The 17,621-nt window shown below is 51.0% G+C and overlaps 1 non-coding gene across 1 annotated transcript; it reads left to right on the top strand.

The window, feature by feature from the left end:
* The first annotated feature begins 6,562 nt into the window (after positions 1–6,562).
* TRNAA-CGC (transfer RNA alanine (anticodon CGC)) lies at positions 6,563–6,631 on the top strand. The gene has a single exon. It is a non-coding gene; the product is annotated as a tRNA-Ala (tRNA).
* Positions 6,632–17,621: the final 10,990 nt, after the last annotated feature.

The following is a 17,621-nucleotide window of genomic DNA, read 5'->3' as shown; positions in this document are numbered from 1 at the left end:
AACCAGGGCCCATCAAACCAGGATCTGACATCAGGTGTGAACAACGTCCTCTGGGAAGGGGCCGTGGCTCAGTGGCAGAGCATCTGTTTGGCATGCAGAAGGGTTCCAGGTTCAATTCCCGGCATCTCCAGCTAAAGGGACCAAGCAAGTAGGTGATGTGAAAGACCCCTGCCTGAGACCCTGGAGAGCTGCTGCCGGTCTTAGACAATACTGACTTTGATGGTCCGAGGGTCTGATTCAGTAGAAGGCAGCTTTGTGTGTTCATGTGTCCATTGGCACAGGACCACAGAATGCTGAACTGGATGGGCCTTGGTCTGATCCAGCAGGGCTTTTCTTATGTTCTTATGTCCACATACATTAGAAGATGTGCAGTTAAGGAGCCTGGGATTGGGACTGGCAAACAAGAGTGTCTCTTAGAATGTCTTTTTTGGGCCCAAAACAGGGGTGGGTTAGTAAAAGAGGCTTGAACTTTCCTTTTTTGAAACCATCAAGTGCCAAGTTCCGCTCTCTGCTCCAAGAGGCACCGGTTTCACTCCCAAGTCCTGCCCCTCAGCCTCAGGGTCTGACAGCAGGACTAGATGGTTACAGACATTTTAAGGAAGGAAAGTCCTTTTCAATCTGTCAGTCACTCTTCGCGATGAAGTAGGTTGCTCTATACCTGTCTTACAGATGAGGAAGAGGATGCTAATGGGGGTTGCGTCCAAATGTCACTCGCGACAACCACGGCACGGCATTACGAAGCTATTCTAAGAGGGGGCTTATGCGCCGCAGGGACCACAGGTTGGTTCTGTAAGGATGCTTCTAGAAGAAAAGTTTGCCTGGTATCAGGAGACGAACAACTGCTTGTTTATTGGGTACGTCAACCCAATAAATGGTACGGTCCCAAGCAGAGTTTTATATTTCCAAGACCAATGACCTCTGTGGATTTGTGTGTGTGTGTGTGTGTGTGTGTGTGTGTGTGTGTGTGTGTGTGTGTGTAAAGGGCCATCAAGTCACAGCTGACTTATGGTGACCCCATAGGGTTTTCAAAGGCAAGAGATGTTCAGAGATGGTTTTGCCACTGCCTTCTTCCGCGTGGGCTGAGAGAGTCCTAAGAGAACTGTGACTGGCCCAGGGTCACCCAGCAGGCTTCATGTGGGGAATCGAACCCGGTTCTCGAGATTAGAGTACGCCGCTCTTGACCGCTACACCACACTTGCGCTGTAACACAAACCAGTTGCCTTTTCGACGGTGAATAGACCCCCTGCATGTAAACACACCCACACATTACAAAAACCTTAATATCCGTGTCTTCAGATAGCAAAGGAAGTATTAGAGAATCTACAATTCAGTGAACAAAAGCAATCCTTCATTGGTTGGCCGTAAAGCCATCTTTTATTTATCGTCATCCTTATAAAAATTTGCCCTCACCAGTTAAAACTGCTTCTCCACTGTGCCCATTAATCAACTCAGACACTGGTTGATTAATCTATCAATCAACGGATGAGGAGATAATCAGTTTCTGCAGAAAGATCCCGTATAAAACATTTATTTTGAATGGTTATGTTGAACTCTCAGCTATAGCCACCAGGGGGTACTGTAATTCCACTTCTTGCGCTGGCCGCTCTGCCGATTCCTGCCTGTCCCAAAATTTGAGGAGCCAGGAGGCCATCCTGAGATATTAATTTTTGGAAGACAGAGAGGAACCTGAAGACCTGCTGTTGTGCCTGGGGCTGCTACAGATCTTCCAACTTTTTCAAAGTGGGATGCACCCCTTGAGTTTCAGGGGAGGGAAATGAGAGTTTTCAGTAGGATCACTACCCGTCCGTCATCATCTATGGATTGTAGGGCTTAATCAGCCAGAGTAAGCATCAGAAGGGGGAGCGCTCACTCATGAGGGAGAACTTTCTAACAGAGCAGCTCCTCAGTGGAACAGGCTTCCTCGGGAGGTGGTGAGCTCTCCTTCCCCTGGGGGTTTTTAAGCAGAGGCTAGATGGCCACCTGTCAGCAATGCTGATTCTATGACCTTAGGCAGATCATGAGAGGGAGGGCGTGTTGGCCATCTTCTGGGCATGGAGTAGGGGTCACTGGGTGTGTGTGTGTGTGGGAGGTCATTGTGGTTGGACTAGATGATCCTGGCGGTCCCTTCCAACTCTGTGATTCTAAGTGTCTATCAAAGTCAGTATTGTCTACTCAGACCAGCAGCGGCTCTCCCGGGTCTCAGGCAGAGGTCTTTCACATTACCGCCTACCTGGTCTTTTCAACTGGAGATGCCAGGGGTTGAACCTGGGACCTTCTACATGCCAAGCAGATGCTCTGCCACTGAGCCCCTCCTCCCCAGTTCATTGTTTCCTCCTCCGCCCCCTCGGCTAGGCCCAGCTGCATTTGTGGAGAAATGCAGGGTTGTCTCTAGGATGAGCAGGCTCAAGTCTGCTGGGTGCCCCCCCCCCCATCCTCAGCCTGCCGCGCGGAGACACCGCTTTTGTGAGGCTCGCACAACACTTCTCCATGGCAACCGGAAGGGCTGGGTGCCGCAAAGGGGGTGCGTGAAGGAGGGTTAGGCCATGCTTTAGTGGAGATGAATAAGCCCCGGGCTTTGCCGGGACCGTTTGCTTCTGCTCCTGGTGACAGGAAGAAACGGCCCCACTGAAAGGATCCGTAGCGGGCCTCCAAATCTGTACAAAAGGCACTTGCATCGCTTAAGTTTCTGGGGAATTTCCTGGTGGGCTGCCCGCGCCCTCTGCAAGAAAGGTGTAATATCGATTGCTTTTCCCAGCAACGAGTGAACAGAGGGCCGCGGAAAACTAATAACGCCGAAACTAGGACAGGGGGGAGACTTGGGTTCCAAACTCCTCTCAGAAAAGCAGGACTGACCTCAGGTTGGCCACTGTCTCGCAGCCTAACCTACCTCGCTAGATTGTTGTGAAGATAAAAGAGGGGAAGGGAAGATTACTTACACCACCCTGAGGTCCTTGGGGGGGGGGAGACAATCTACAAGCAGTCTTGAAGCACAGCGTAACCATTTCAGTCCTGAGCGGGGGGTGGGGTGGGGTGGGGTACCCTTTTGGAACGCGATGGAGACTCGACCAATTCCAACCAGCACCGAAAGCTTAACAAGCTCACGCAAAGTGCCCTGGAGACGGCATTGCAGGGCTGGACGGTGTGCCACCCCTGAGAAGGCCCTGTCTCTGGTCACTCCCCTCATTACTTCTGATGCTGGGGCACCTAAAGCACCATGTCCATCATTATTTCTTTTTAAAAAAGTTCCTGGGTCTTCTAAGCAGATTTATTTTGGAGGACAAGCTAGGGTTGCCAGGTCTGTCCCCGCCCCCGGTCACCGGTCGGGGATCACAGTGTAGGGTTGCCAGATCCAGACTGGGAAACCCCTAGAGGTTTGGGGATGGAGCCTGGGGAGGACAGGGATATATCAGTGGGGTACGATGCCATCAAATCTACCCTCCAAAGCATGTGTTTTCTCCAGGGGAACTGATCTCGGTAGTCTGGAGATGAGGTATAATTCCGGGGTTCCCCAGTACGGGAACTTAGATTAATTTTGTCTGGCTGGCAAGATGCGAAAGACCTCAGACGGTAATCCCGCACCCTTCCCAAAGCTTGTGTTTTTCTTCCTCTGCTCTGCCGGTCTGATTTTAAGGGGGCAGGATCCGGCCATCTGCACCATGGGGCCCATCTGCCCGCCTTCCTTTCTCCCCCTTTCGCCCGCTTGTGTGCAAGTGGTTGGGAAATATTAATTAAAGGGGAAGGATGCCAAGGCAGGGAGAGTCAAAAGTTCAGCAGCCAGGTCTCCCCCCCCCCCCACCGCCCAGGCAATCTAACAGGAGGAAAAAATAAAGAGACGGGGAGAGACTGAAAACGGAAAGCCCCAGCCAAAAAACGACCACGCAGCTCAGTTCATTAAACTGACCCGGGACTTGCCAAAATGTGGCCATTAATTCCATCCAACCGACCCTCACTTCCCCTGCAGTGCCAGGTCTCCAAAGCAATGGTCCCATCCCTTCCCTCAGGAAACAGTGATGTCAACCCAGCCCTGCGTAGAAGCCTGGCTTAAGTAACCCTTGATATAATCCCAGCCCTGCGTAGAAGCCTGGTTTAAGTAACCCTTGATATAATCCCAGCCCTGCGTAGAAGCCTGGTTTAAGTAACCCTTGATATAATCCCAGCCCTGCGTGGAAGCCTGGTTTAAGTAACCCTTGATATAATCCCAGCCCCGTGTAGAAGCCTGGTTTAAGTAACCCTTGATATAATCCCAGCCCTGCGTAGAAGCCTGGTTTAAGTAACCCTTGATATAATCCCAGCCCTGCGTAGAAGCCTGGTTTAAATAACCCTTCTGGGGCCAAAGCACACAATGTTCTAAGAGACGTGTCTTTGCAAATACCAGCCAGGTGCTCTTTGACCTGCACCATCTCCTAATGCGATACAACGACGTGCCAGCAGTGTGCTCCCGCCCATGGCCATCACACTTCCAAGAAGCACACTCATCACAGCGGAAAGCGCCGTCAAGCTGCAGCCAATTTATGGTCGCCTCGTGGGGTTTTCAAGGCAAGAGACGTTCAGCAGTGGTTTGCCGCTTCCTGACTCCATGTAACAACCCTAGGCTTCCTTGGTGGCCTCCCATCCAAGTATTAACCAGGGCCGACCCCACTTGGCTTCTGAGATCAGGCAAGATTGGGTCGGCCTGGGCTGGCCACATCAGGGCGAACTGACCGTAGCACATTTTGAGGAAGCCACGGGCTTTGCGTGACGTCTGAACACATGAACACATGAAGCTGGCTTACACTGAATCAGACCCTTGGTCCATCAAGGTCAGTATTGTCTACTCAGACCGGCAGCGGCTCTCCAGGGCCTCGGGCAGAGGTCTTTCACATCACCTACTTGCCTGGTCCCTTAACTGGAGATGCCAGGGACTGAACCCGGGACCTTCTACATGCCAAGCAGAGGCTCTGCCATTGAGCCACGGCCCCTGTCCTGGCATCTGAACTGAATCACAGAGCTGATCCCAAAGCTCTGTCCTTTAGAAGCCAGTGCTAGGCAGGGTTTTTGCCATGCGACGGCAAGGAGGGGAACAGATATTCATAAAGCCACTTTGCCTGGTCAGCTGGAGGAGATTCTGCTCGCCACAGGGGAACTAGTCCAGCAGCCGCCAGCACACGCTGTGGGTGTCTATACCTGTGAGAGTGCGCGGACGGAGAGAAGCCCCGGCTCCTTTTGAGACCCTCTCCCAGAAGCCAGAGCCTACTGGCAAAGGAGAAGCCCTCCCTCTCCTTAGAAATGGCCTTTTGGTGCCCAGCCAAAGTAGGACCGGGTTTAATTGAATTAAGATTCCAGCAGCAAAGGCGAGCTGCCAGAAGCCTTCGGCTTGGCTCCTGACTATTCCCACCCTCCGTCCCGCCCCCTCCTGTCCAAATTTCTGGGCTAACCTAGAACTGTCATCTCGGCCCTTCGCTTACTTCACCCCTCAGCAATGTGGAGGCAACAATGAAGATGTGTTGGCTGGAATAGAGATCGCCAGGGTGGGATGTGGGGCGGGGGGAGATTGGAGAGGAGTTTTTTTTCCCCCAGGCTCCTTTAGATTCATAAATTTAGCTCGGGGAGCTGGTAGTCCGGAAACAAAGGAAGAAAGCCGACGAGCCTTTGCAAGAAGGGTTGGCAAGCGACACGGAATGGCGCTGCGGCTCCAAAGGGGTTAACATGCGCCGGCTGCACCGTGCCAGAGGGGCAAAGGAGTCCATGTTTCGGAAGCTTTGGAAAGAAAGGGAAGCCGCTGGCTAGGGCCCAGGTTTCCGAGACGGACAAAGGAGGTTGTGGCGATGCTGCCGAACAAGGGGTTTTGTCTCTCGTGATCCCCCCAAAGTGGTATGTGTTTCGAGGCCTATCCAAAGAGCCGGCCTTTGGTTGGCAGTCTGGTTGCTCGGCTGGAGTTATAAAGTAAATCCCCTCCCTGCAGGCAGGGCCAATGGCCCAGAAAAGGATAGAATTGGTATGTTCATGGATGTGTTCATGGAGGAGGGCTATCCATGGCTACTAGTCAAAATGGCTACTAGTCATGATGCATACCTATTCTCTCCAGGATCAGAGGAGCAGGCCTATTATCTTAGGTGCTGTGGAACACAGGAAGGATGGTGCTGCTGCAGTCGTTTGGTTTGTGGGCTTCCTAGAGGCACCTGGTTGGCCACTGTGGGAACCTGATGGACCTTGTTCTGATCCAGCATGGCCTTTTTTACATTCTTATGTTCTTATCTCAGCAACTGGAGGACATCTTTGGAAGCTGCCCATCTGGGTGTCAAGGATTCTGGTCCTTGTAGGGCAGGCCAAAGGATATGCAGGACATCAGCCAGAGAAACTTTCTCATGTACATCGAATGCTCATTCAGCATTTGTCTCCTGGCTTTGTTCTCCTCTTTAAGAGAAAGTCTTACATGAGGGCCTTGGGTAGAAGGGAGTAAGATTTCTAGGGTATACGCTTTCGAGAGTCAAAGCTTGTATCCAACGAAGGGAACTTTGACTCTTCAAAGCTTATACCCTGGAAACCTTGTTGGCCTTTAAGGTGCTACTGGACCAGGGGAGGGGCCGTGGCTCAGTGGTAGAGCACCTGCTTCGCATGCAGGAGGTCCCAGGTTCAATCCCCGGCATCTCCTGTGAAAAGGACCAAGCAAGTCGGTGATGTGAAAGACCTCTGCCTGAGAGCCTGGAGAGCTGCTGCCGGTCTCAGTAGACAATACTGACTTTGATGGGCCAAGGGTCTGATTCAGTATAAGGCAGCTTCATGTGTTCATGTCGTTTTAATCTCTGTGGAGCTTCCAAAAGCACAGAGAAGAGCCATACAAATCAGCAGTCCTAAATGTGGCCGCTTCTTTGCAGATAGCTGAACTCTCAGATCCTTTCTTGCCCCTCTTCCCGACTCTTCCTTCCCCCTCTCCTCCCCATTTTCTGCTCTCCTCTCCCATTTTAATCACAAACGCTCCGCCTTCATTTCTCCCATTCAATATGCACCCCCTGCTGCGTTCTTTAGACCAAAGGGGAAAGGGATAACTTTGGGAACAGCTGCTGGCTCTGAGGTTTCCTTGGCCACCCCGCTCCTCCTCTCCATGCACACGTACACCCTCCTCCTCGGTGAACCTTCCCCTCCCCCGCCCTTCTAAGAGAATCTGGGATTGCTGCGTGCAGGCAAGGCAGGGGTTAACCGAGCCCAGTCCTCAGAGGTCCAGCTGCTGACAGCTGTGATGGATGAAGCCTGAAACCACCTCTGCTGGAGCAGGAGGCAGGAAAGAGGGCGGCGGCCGGCGAAGTGACCACTTTCCACACCCTGCTCCGGTTGGCGCAGCGGGAGAGACCCAAGAACTTGGCACTGGGCATGTCTCGGAGCATGAACTCGAAGGCCGCTTGATGGGGGGTCATCTGCTCCTTCCTGGCAGTCCAGCCCGTCTCTCTTGCTCACGACCAGGGCGGCAAAACATTCTTTAATTGTCCCACCCTTTCGATCTGTGGCAGCAAAAAGAAACCAGAGTCTTTGGGTACCTTTAAGCATTTAGTTTTTGCAAGTTGCAGGTCTATGCCCCCCACACATACATGTTTTTCTTTCTGTATCTTTAAAGAACATAAGAAAAGAGAGAGTGGGGAATCAAACCCAGTTCTCTAGTTTAGAGTCCACTGCTCTTAACCATTACACCACACTGGTAACTTGGATCAATCTGTAGTGCTAACAATGTTTTCAGTGCACATGGAAGTCAGAGCTGGCGCATGAAGCTTAAAGCACCGTGCAGCACGCAGCTTCCCTTTCATACGGCTGCAAAGGTATATTTACAACTATCGATTGGCTGCTGCAGGGCAGTGGTATGGTATCTGTAACCACAAGAAGAAGCGCTGGCACAAGAGAGCCAGCGTGGTGGAGTGGTTAGGAGCGGTGAACTCTAATCTGGAGAACTGGGTTTGATTCCCCACTCCTCCACATGAGCGGAGGGCTCTAATCTGGTGAATCGGGTTGGTTTTCCCACTCTTCCACATGAGCGGAGGACTCTAATCTGGAGAACCGGGTTTGATTCCCTACTCCTCCACATGAGCAGAGGTTTCTAATCTGGTGAACTGGGTTGGTTTCCCCGCTCCTCCACATGAAGCCAGCTGGGTGACCTTGGGTGAGTCACAGTTCTCTCCGAAATCTCTCAGCCCCACCCACCTTGTGGGGAGAGGAAGGGAGGGGATTGTAAGCCGGTTTGATTCTCCTTTAAAAAGGTAGAGAAAGTTGGCATATAAAAACCAACTCTTCTTTTTCTTTTTCTTCTACTTCCACTTCCACTTCCACTTCCACTTCTCTTTCAATGAGCACACTTGCAGAATAACCAAATACAGTGTATAGCCGCATGAAGGACCACGTTCAACAAAGCACAGTTGCGGAAGGACCATCCCAAAGTGGTATGAAAGGGACCCAGAGAGCGCGTCGATATTCCCGTCCGTGCAACATCGGATGCAATTGCCTCGTCGGTGGCAATCGAAGGGAGAAATCCTTTCGAGAAAAGTTTGGACAGCTGGTGTCTTGGGGTTCCCCAAAGAGGAAAGCCGAGCCTCCGAGAGACTGGCTCGGAAGAGGCAATTAAGTGCCCCCCGCGGCAAAGTCAGCATCTGTTTGCAGGCTGCGAAGAGGCTGGTTTCCTCCGGAATGAATCGCCTGCACGCCTGGAACACAGGCCGAGGGCACAGAACGCAGCATTCAAGAGCTCAGCGAGCAGATGTCTCTCTGTAGGTGAGGAGGTGGCTCAGCCTCTCGTCCAGGGGAAGAAATGCCTCCATTGTTTCCGGTGTTCCACACGCAGGGCCGTGCAGATGGGCCTGGTTCCTTTTCCACCGGATGGATACAAGGGTGAGGCCAGCCGGCCGCAAGCCTTTGGCATGCCGGGGTGTGAATGAGAATGTGCAGAAATCTCCCCTTTGCAGACTCGGACACGTGCGTGAAAGAGAAGAGGCGCCTGCCATGCGAGTAGCCAGTGCAGTGGGATGGTCTGTTAAGTTTCTTCTTCTTCTTCTTCTTCTTCTTCTTCTTCTTCTTCTTCTTCTTCTTCTTCTTCTTCTTCTTCTTCTTCTTCTTCTTCTTCTTCCTCCTCCTCCTTCCTTCCTTCCTTCCTTCCTTCCTCTTTCTTTCTTTTTCTTCCTTCCTCCTTCCTTCCTTCACCTTTTTATCTTGACTTTCCTGCAAACTCAAGACAGCAGCATATGCTGGTCTCTCCTCCTCCATTTTAGACTTACGCCAACCCTATCAGACAGGTGTTGGACAAGAACAAATGACTCGCCCAAGGTCATCCGTTGAGCTTTGTGGCAGAGTGGGAGCTTGATCTGAAGGCTTGAAGAGGGGAGTGGACATGTTCGTGGAGGAGAGGGCTATCCATGGCTACTAGTCATGCTTTTTTTTCCTGCATGTACTTGTGAACCTCATGCCAGACCCAGCTAACCCAGTTGCACAAGGTGTGAGATTTCCCCCCTTCATCCTAACGAGGTGCTAGAATTGGAAAGCTCCTTCCAACGCCACAGTGTCAACATCATTAAACAGGCCGTGCTGTGCAGGGAAACCAGCCGCGGGAAAGGAAGGCATGAGCCTCAAATAAGCAGCCCAAAGGCATTGTTAATCACAGGGACCAACGTTAAGCTGTTTGGTGTCCAAGGGTTGCCAGGTCCCTCTTCGCCACCGGTGGGAGGTTTTTGGGGCGGAGCCTGAGGAGGGCGGGGTTTGGGGAGGGGAGGGACTTTGTTTAAAACTTTTCATGTGTGTAGAATCACTTTAGGAGCCCCGTGGCGCAGAGTGTTAAGCTGAAGTACTGCAGTCGAAAGCTCTGCTTGCGACCTGAGTTCGATCCCGACGGAAGCTGAAGTACTGCAGTCAAAAGCTCTGCTCGCGACCTGAGTTCAATCCCGACGGAAGCTGAAGTACTGCAGTCGAAAGCTCTGCTTGCGACCTGAGTTCGATCCCGACGGAAGCTGAAGTACTGCAGTCAAAAGCTCTGCTCGCGACCTGAGTTCGATCCCGACGGAAGTCGGTTTCAGGTAGCCGGCTCAAGGTTTACTCAGCCTTCCATCCTTTCGAGGTCGGTGAAATGAGTACCCAGCTTGCTGGGGGTAAAGGGAGGATGACTGGGGAAGGCACTGGCAAACCACCCCGCAAACAAAGTCTGCCTTGGAAACGTCAGGATGTGACATCACCCTATGGGTCAGGAATGACCCGGTGCTTGCACAGGGGACCTTTACCTTTACCTTTAGAATCACTTCTTCCCAAAGTGTTTTCTAATAGGTAAAGTGCAACTAGCGAGGGGGTTTGATGTGGAAGGGGGAGAAGAAACACTTTCCTCCAGCAAGGGGTTTTGGTGATGGAAACCAATCTCCCTAGGCAACTGTTGGCTCTCAAAAGGGGCGGGGGGAAGACATCTTATTTTGGCCTGTCTTTTTCTTTTTTCCTAGGGTTAAAACTGAACAGAGGGAGCAGGTTCAATTGGTAATTCTACACATGTGATAAGTTTTAAATGGGGACTTCATGGATATAACATACTTAATGCTGTTTCATTGGATCAGGTAGCGGTCCCTTGCACAGCTCTACCAAATTGCCTTTTGGAATCCTTTTGGGATTAATAAATAATAACGGCTAATAATATGCAAGCACAGAGGTTTGAGGAAAGGTGAGGCAGAAGCCATCTGGAATGGGAAGTGAAACGATCAGATCTACGGGACCCAATCTTCTGGGAGTTTCCCTTGCAAAGCTGGGACTGCCAGCTTTTCCACTGGCCCTTGCTCCTCCGCTTTTCAAGACAGCTGGATCTGCACAGGGGAGCAGGTGAAGACACCTCCTCTCTAGGTCATGAGAAGCTCTGCCGGCCGGTTCCTGCGGATGGAACTGCTTCGACGGGCACAGAAGCCGGGCAGGCAAAGTTTGGCTTTCCCCAAACAATCTGTTGGCAACTCTCCTGCTTGTGGAAGCCGAGCGCTGAAAGGCGAAATCCGTGGAACGTGTAAATACTTTTTAAAGCGCCATTATCCCGCCTTTTGAAAAGCAGCGTACATTATTCCCACAAAGCGGGAGCAAACTGCACCACTGTGCAAAAGGCGGGAGAATTGGCCCAGGGCAGTGACAGGAGGGGGGAGTGTTGGGGGGGGAAGGAGGGGGGGTCTCTCCTGCAGACCCTCTTTCTATACAGACGCTTTGATCTGAGGCAAGACTAACAGTCATTTATGATAACTGGCTGGGGGGGGGATGCTCCGACAGAACCTCTCCTTGTGCTGCTGCTAACCCTGTGACCCCTGACTTTTGAACCCTGACCCCCTCCATCTCAACGCCCCGCTGTGGGATGCCTTCAGAGCTGACATAACGGAGGCCAGGGAAGTGAATAGAAATGAAAACTGAGAAGCCGCACTGTTTGGGGCTGGAGGTGTGTCTCTGACCCCTCTCCCAGTTTCAAAAAAGCATCTTATTATTTCTAAATTCAGCATCTGTGTGCGACGGGCCCTGGAGTAGATCCCCACCAGGCTCTCTGTTTTGGACAAAAAAAAAAAAAAAAACCTCCCAGGAAGCTGAACAATGTTTGCAAGAGGCGACGTGACGTCCACCCGTCCATCCCACTTTGGCCTCCAGGTTTTCTGAAAGCAGGCTGCCCATTCCAAAAACTTACAAAAGGCAGGTTGTGAGCCAGAAGAAAAATGCACCATGAGAAATTCCAGAGGGATAGTCATGCTGTGGCCGAAATAACCGTGGGTTTTATGACGAAAAGACAGGGTTGCCAACCTCCAGGTGGTGGCTGGAGATCTCCTAGGATTACAACTGATCTCCAGGTGACAGAGGTCAGTTCGCTCAGAGAAAACGGCCACCTTGGGAGGTAGACTATGGCATTAAACCCCACTGAAGACCCTCCCCAAACCCTGCCCTCCCCAGGCTCCACCCCCAAAATCTCCAGGTATTTCCCAATCCAGAGTTGGCACCCTTCTATCCCCTGTGGCCTTAATGTGGCTTCCTGTGGCCTTAATGTGGCAAATATTTTCATGAGCCCATGTGGCGCAGGGCATAGTCATGGAAGACAACTCTGATCCTGTGTGTGTTTACTCTAAAGGAAGTCCCAATGAGATTGAGTCTTCCAAAGTAGAAAGAAAAAGTCTACAACTAGGTCCCTCACTACTGGAGTTCTTTGTCCTCCTTTGAACGCGTGTCACATGAACGCGTGAAGCTGCCTTATACTGAATCAGACCCTCGGTCCATCGAAGTCAGTATTGTCCATCAAAGTCAGTATTGTCTGCTCAAACCGGCAGCGGCTCTCCAGGGTCTCAGGCAGAGGTCTTTCGCGTCACCTACCTGCCTCGTCCCTTTAACGGGAGATGCCGGGGACTGAACCCGGGACTTTCTGCATGCCAAGCAGATGCTCTACCCACTGAGCCACAGCACCTCCTCCTTTCCTAGACTGATTTACAGCAACTGGCAGAAAGCAGAGGTGGAGGGAAAGGACCTTTTGGGAAACGTGCAACATTTCACTTGGGAGGGAACTCTGTCCTCAAAGCTGCTTTCTCCTACAGCCTTAATAAGGGGATAGAATAGCTTTGCCCTTCACTCGGGAAGCATCAGAGCCTTGTCAACACGCACTTACATAGTTCCTAGTTCCTACCCTCACCTCAGACCTATTTGCATGTCCAGCAACTGACAAACTTCCTACTACAGAGATTAAAGGTTTTTTTACTACTGAATGCAGCTAAGGAGACTTTCAAATCCCCCCTCCCCAGTCTAAAAACGTGGTAACTCTTTGCCCTGAGTGGCGGGGAAAGTACATTCTGGGAAGGCATTTGAAAGCACAGAGATGCGGTGTTCCAAGCAAGAGCCCCAGGCACAGCAGAGATCTGAACTCAGCTCTTGGCTTTGCGGCTAAGAGCACCTCTCGTTTCAAAACCCGTCAGATTTATTAGCTTTCTTGTAACAAAGAGAAGCAACCCGACGTCAGCCGGGCCTTTAATCTCCAGCCTCCCTGCATAGAATCCCAGATTTCTCTGCAAGAACCGCCGCTTCCCTCTGCGTTGTGATTCTGGTGGGAGCCGTGATTGATGGGCGCTAGACAATCGGCCTCCCCAACTTCTAGTCTGTCAGCTCCTGCCTCTGTGCCCCCCTCCCATCTCCTTTCAGTTATGTCCCCCCCCATTTATGTTAATGAGGTTTGGCCGGCTTCCCGCTCACAAGCCCTCTTGGATCCTTTCTCTCGGAAGATATCCGAAGCGCGCAAATATCGCGCCCGTTGTGTCGAAAGCATGCGGTAGGTGGAGGATGAATAGCAGCATCCCTTCTCTGCGGAGCCCGCTCTTTTGCTCCAAGAATCCTGCTGTCCGACAGACCACCCTGAACTTCCCACATCACCTTGTTTTTCCATCCAGCGGAAAAAATGGAGAATTAGAAATCAAAAATCAAACTGCCAGCATTTTCTCATTTTTGGGGGGAAACACAAACAAGTACATTTTATCAGGTACGTCTCAAGGTAGGGTTGCCAACCTCCGAGTACAAGCAGGAGATCTCCTGCTATTACAACTGATCTCCAGCAGATAGAGATCAGTTCACCAGGAGAAAAATGGCCGCTTTGGCCATTGGACTCTATGGCCTTGAAGTCCCTCCCCTCCCCAAACCCCGCCCTCCTCAGGCTCCACCCCAAAAACCTCCCACAGGTGGCAAAGAGGGACCTGGCAACCTTAGTCTAAAGGCCACGTCAGACGTTACGTTGTCTCTGCATGAAAACTATTTCCGACAAGGAAAACAATGTGAAACAAACTAACCACTATAACCTGGCATATTTCCCTCATCGCGGTTCAGATATTATCAGGTGTAAAAGAAAGACGGTACAAACAGGTAAGGGATTATCGGTATGACAGTGGGGACAAGGTGATACCCTCCAGTCTTCTACATGGAGCCCTGATAGACAATACTAGTAAGAAATTGACGTCACTTTCACTCCTATGCATTATGCCAGTAATTTCAAAACTACAACCCAGTGTAGTGCCAGGAAAAAAAAACTGCAATTCCTATACATACAAGAACACATGAAGCTGCTTTATACTGAATCAGACCCTTGGTCCATCAAAGTCAGTATTGTCTACTCAGACCGGCAGCAGCTCTCCAGGGTCTCAGGCACGGAGGTCTTTTGCGTCACCTACCTGCCTCGTCCCTTTAACTGGAGATGCCGGGGACTGAACCCGGGACCTTCTGCATGCCAAGCGGAGGCTCTACCACTGAGCCACAGCCCCTCCCTCAAGGCGGTGACAGCGCCTTTGGTGAAAGATATGCTAGAAAAACATTGTCATTGGTGGGCGAAGATGAACCCGAGCAGCTGTCATGTATGCAGCAGGAGCCTGGGCACACCACGTGGCGCCTGAGTGTTCATTGGTGCACAACACATTAATGCTAGAGATGACGCACCTCCCTGCCCCATTGCACGATACGACTTCTAGAGACACAGGGGGGGAAGCGGAACCCAGAAGAAAGGACAACATTAGTGCACCATCTTTAGCAAGTCACTCCAAACTTCAAAAAATTATGGTGCTTTATGCATGGTCGCTTAACCCTCCTTTATTCCCTGTTTCAGCCAGGATCAAATTTTTGGGTATGCACGTTACCTCATTCCTTGGAAGCTCAACGCGGCTTCAACGCAAAACGAACCCGGCTTTTCCCATTCCTCTTCTTGCCCGAATTAAACCGTGGATTCTAGCTCGTTCCGGAATCACTGAGCGAGCGTACAACTTTCTCAGGTTGAGCTTCGCCCCACCCTTTTCCAAACCCCTCTTCAAGGCAGCATGCTGATAGCCAAACAGGAGAAGCACAGGAGATTGGCTTCTCTCACAGCCAATCACGAAGCAGTGTGTAAAGAGGCAGGGATTCAAGTGTAGTTGTACTAAAGAATGTCCCTTACCTTCCGAACTGCATCAGTGCGGGCAGGTCCAGCATGATCTGTGGGTGTATTCCCAACATCACCAAAGTGATGCCTTTCTGAGATATTTTCAGGAATTTCCACTGAACGGGGCATCCAGATCTGGCTTTGGCTCTTCCTTCTGGAGAGCCGCCGAGCTCTGCGGAGAGAAGACCCCCATGTTATCTTCCCAGGTTCAAACTGTTTTGTCGCCTGAACAAAGTACAAACCGTTGTCTGCTGGGCCCGCACCAGAAACAGGATGCCAGATTCAATGACAAAATCAGTTCAGACATAACACAAAGCCACGGGCTTTTTAAACCACGGTTAGTTGGTGAAATGAGGATTCAGCCTGCAGACAAATTACTCAGATCCTTGTTGCCCTCGAGAAACACTGGCTTCGGTGCCTTTGCGCTGCCCAGGAACAAGCCAGGATGGCTGCATTCACGCCAAGGTGCCATCAAGTCGCAGCCGACTTATGGCGACCCCGTGGGGGTTTCAAGGCCAGAGATTAACAGAGTTGATTTACCATTGCCTGCATCTGCACAACAACCCTGGGTTTCCTTGGTGGTCTCCCATCCAGGTAGTAACCAGGGCTGACCCTCCTTAGCTTCTGAGATCTGACCAGTTCGGGCTAGCCTGGGGCCATCCAGGTCAGGGCAAAATAATTAGGAGGACTAAAACATCGTTAGGACTATCACACTGGTCACAGTTTTAATTAAACCACGGTTTTGTCTGTTATCTTGAATCTAATTTAAGCCAGGTCTTGAAAATTTAGGAGCTGGACTCGTATTTCAGCCTTCAGGGTTATGTATGACCATCAAAAACGACTAGGCACCCTATTGAAATTTCTAGGTGCCATGGAGACCTGGCCCCTGGGATTTGTCAAGCCCTGATCGAAGCTAAATCTTTCTTGATAAATACAAAGCTGTGATCCTAGAATTGTGGGCATTTTAGGAATTGTGGGTTTTTTTGTTTGTTTTTAAGGAAGAGAAATAGAACGTGCCTTGATACATTAATTCCTTTTCTTCTTCGGTATGCCTATTCTAAACTACCGCTGTCGGTTTACCAGGTCAAATCTTTAATAAGTCCGCAACGCCAGGAGGTTTCATTCCCTCCTGAATCTGGATGCGTTTTCTAAGGATTCCAAGAGATGGATGTGTTTTGGTGTCCTTTTCATCGCCTGCATCCAAGAGGCAGACGCCCCCACCCCAAGCATGACACCCTCTCCTCTCTTCCCATCAGACCTTACAATCCCTCATTTTCATTCCACTCCACCCTCCCTCCCTCCAAAAAGACTTTGTTCTCCAGCCCCGTATCACTGCATCGCAATTGTCCCGTGTTTATTTCAAACTTTTTGGCGGGCCGTCACTCTGATGGAAACGTAATTAATTGCAGGGTTTGTTAAAAACTCGGGACAATGGTGTCTGGAGAAGATGGGGGGGGGGTTAAAATAAATAGCAGAGGCTTCTGGAGGGATTGGTATGGTGTTCTGATCAACAGGCTAATAATAACAGCGGCGGCCGTGGAGGGACCAGAGCCGTTTTGTTGAATCTTTGCCGAGGCCTTAGTTAGAAAGCACTGTGAAGGGATTGCATCACTTTGGGCATTAGGAAGTTTGGATAAGAATTCCTTTGGGGCTAATCCAGCCACATCTCCAGTTACAAAGAATGCAAGTCTAAAGATACTTAATCAAGCATTTCTTTCCCTTGTAAACCGCCCCCCCAAATAATCTGTTGTGCAAGTGCAGAACAAGGTAAAAGAGAAGGACAGACTTGAATCAAACGACTGGTGCGAACGATTCACTAAAATTAGGACGGCAGATTCAAGTCACGCATCCCAGAAAATAAGTTTGTTTAAACCTAGCTCTGCCCCAGTCTTTTCCAGAGCTATAAGGGACTATGCCCTCCCCCTCCTCCTGTGTAGCTGGTGGGCAGGAGTAAGCCAAGCCCCCAGAGAGCATCTACACTCTCTCCATTCTGTTTCTCCAGGTAACTGCTTGGGTGGCGTTCAGGGAGAAACATCCCTGAGCGCACCTTTTATGAAGACAGATACCAACCTGACCTGCAAGGCCCAATCTTGTCAGATCTGAGAAGCTAAGCACGGTCAGCCTTGGTTAGTCCTTGGACTGCGCAGAGGCAGGCAATGACAAACCACCTCTGCTCCTCTCTTGCCTTGAAAACTCTACGGGGTCACCACAAGCCGGCTGCAACCTGACACCGCTTTCCGCCCCCACAACAAGACCAGGCATGCTTTCATACGTCCATGCTTGAAGTGTGGTAAAATTCTGCCAACCCGGGATGATCCAAGTAGCCAAGCTAGAGAGCCGTGCTGGGACTCCGCAACAGGCTTAAGAGGTCTCCTGGGAAAGGGGGAAAAACACAAGCAGATGCCTCAACTCGCTCTGGCAGAGTTCTGCTTTCCTGGATGCCAAATTAGGACCTTTTAGGAGAGCCAGTGTGGTGTAGTGGTTAAGAGCGGTGGTTTGGAGTGGTGGACTTTGATCTGAAAAACCGGGTTCGATTCCCCACTCCTCCACATGAGCGGCGGACACTAATCTGGTGAACTGGGTTGGTTTCCCTACTCCTACACACGAAGCCAGCTGGGTGACCTTGGGCTAGTCACACCTCTCTCAGCCCCACCTACCTCACAGGGTGTCTGTTTTGGGGAGGGGGGAGGTGATAGTAAGCCGGTTTGAGTCTCCCTTAAGAGGTAGAGAAGTTGGCATATAA

The sequence above is a fragment of the Euleptes europaea genome, chromosome 21 (genome assembly GCF_029931775.1).
Source record: "Euleptes europaea isolate rEulEur1 chromosome 21, rEulEur1.hap1, whole genome shotgun sequence".
NCBI classification, from domain to species: Eukaryota; Metazoa; Chordata; class Lepidosauria; order Squamata; family Sphaerodactylidae; genus Euleptes; species Euleptes europaea.
This window is presented reverse-complemented; position numbering and strand designations above follow the sequence as displayed.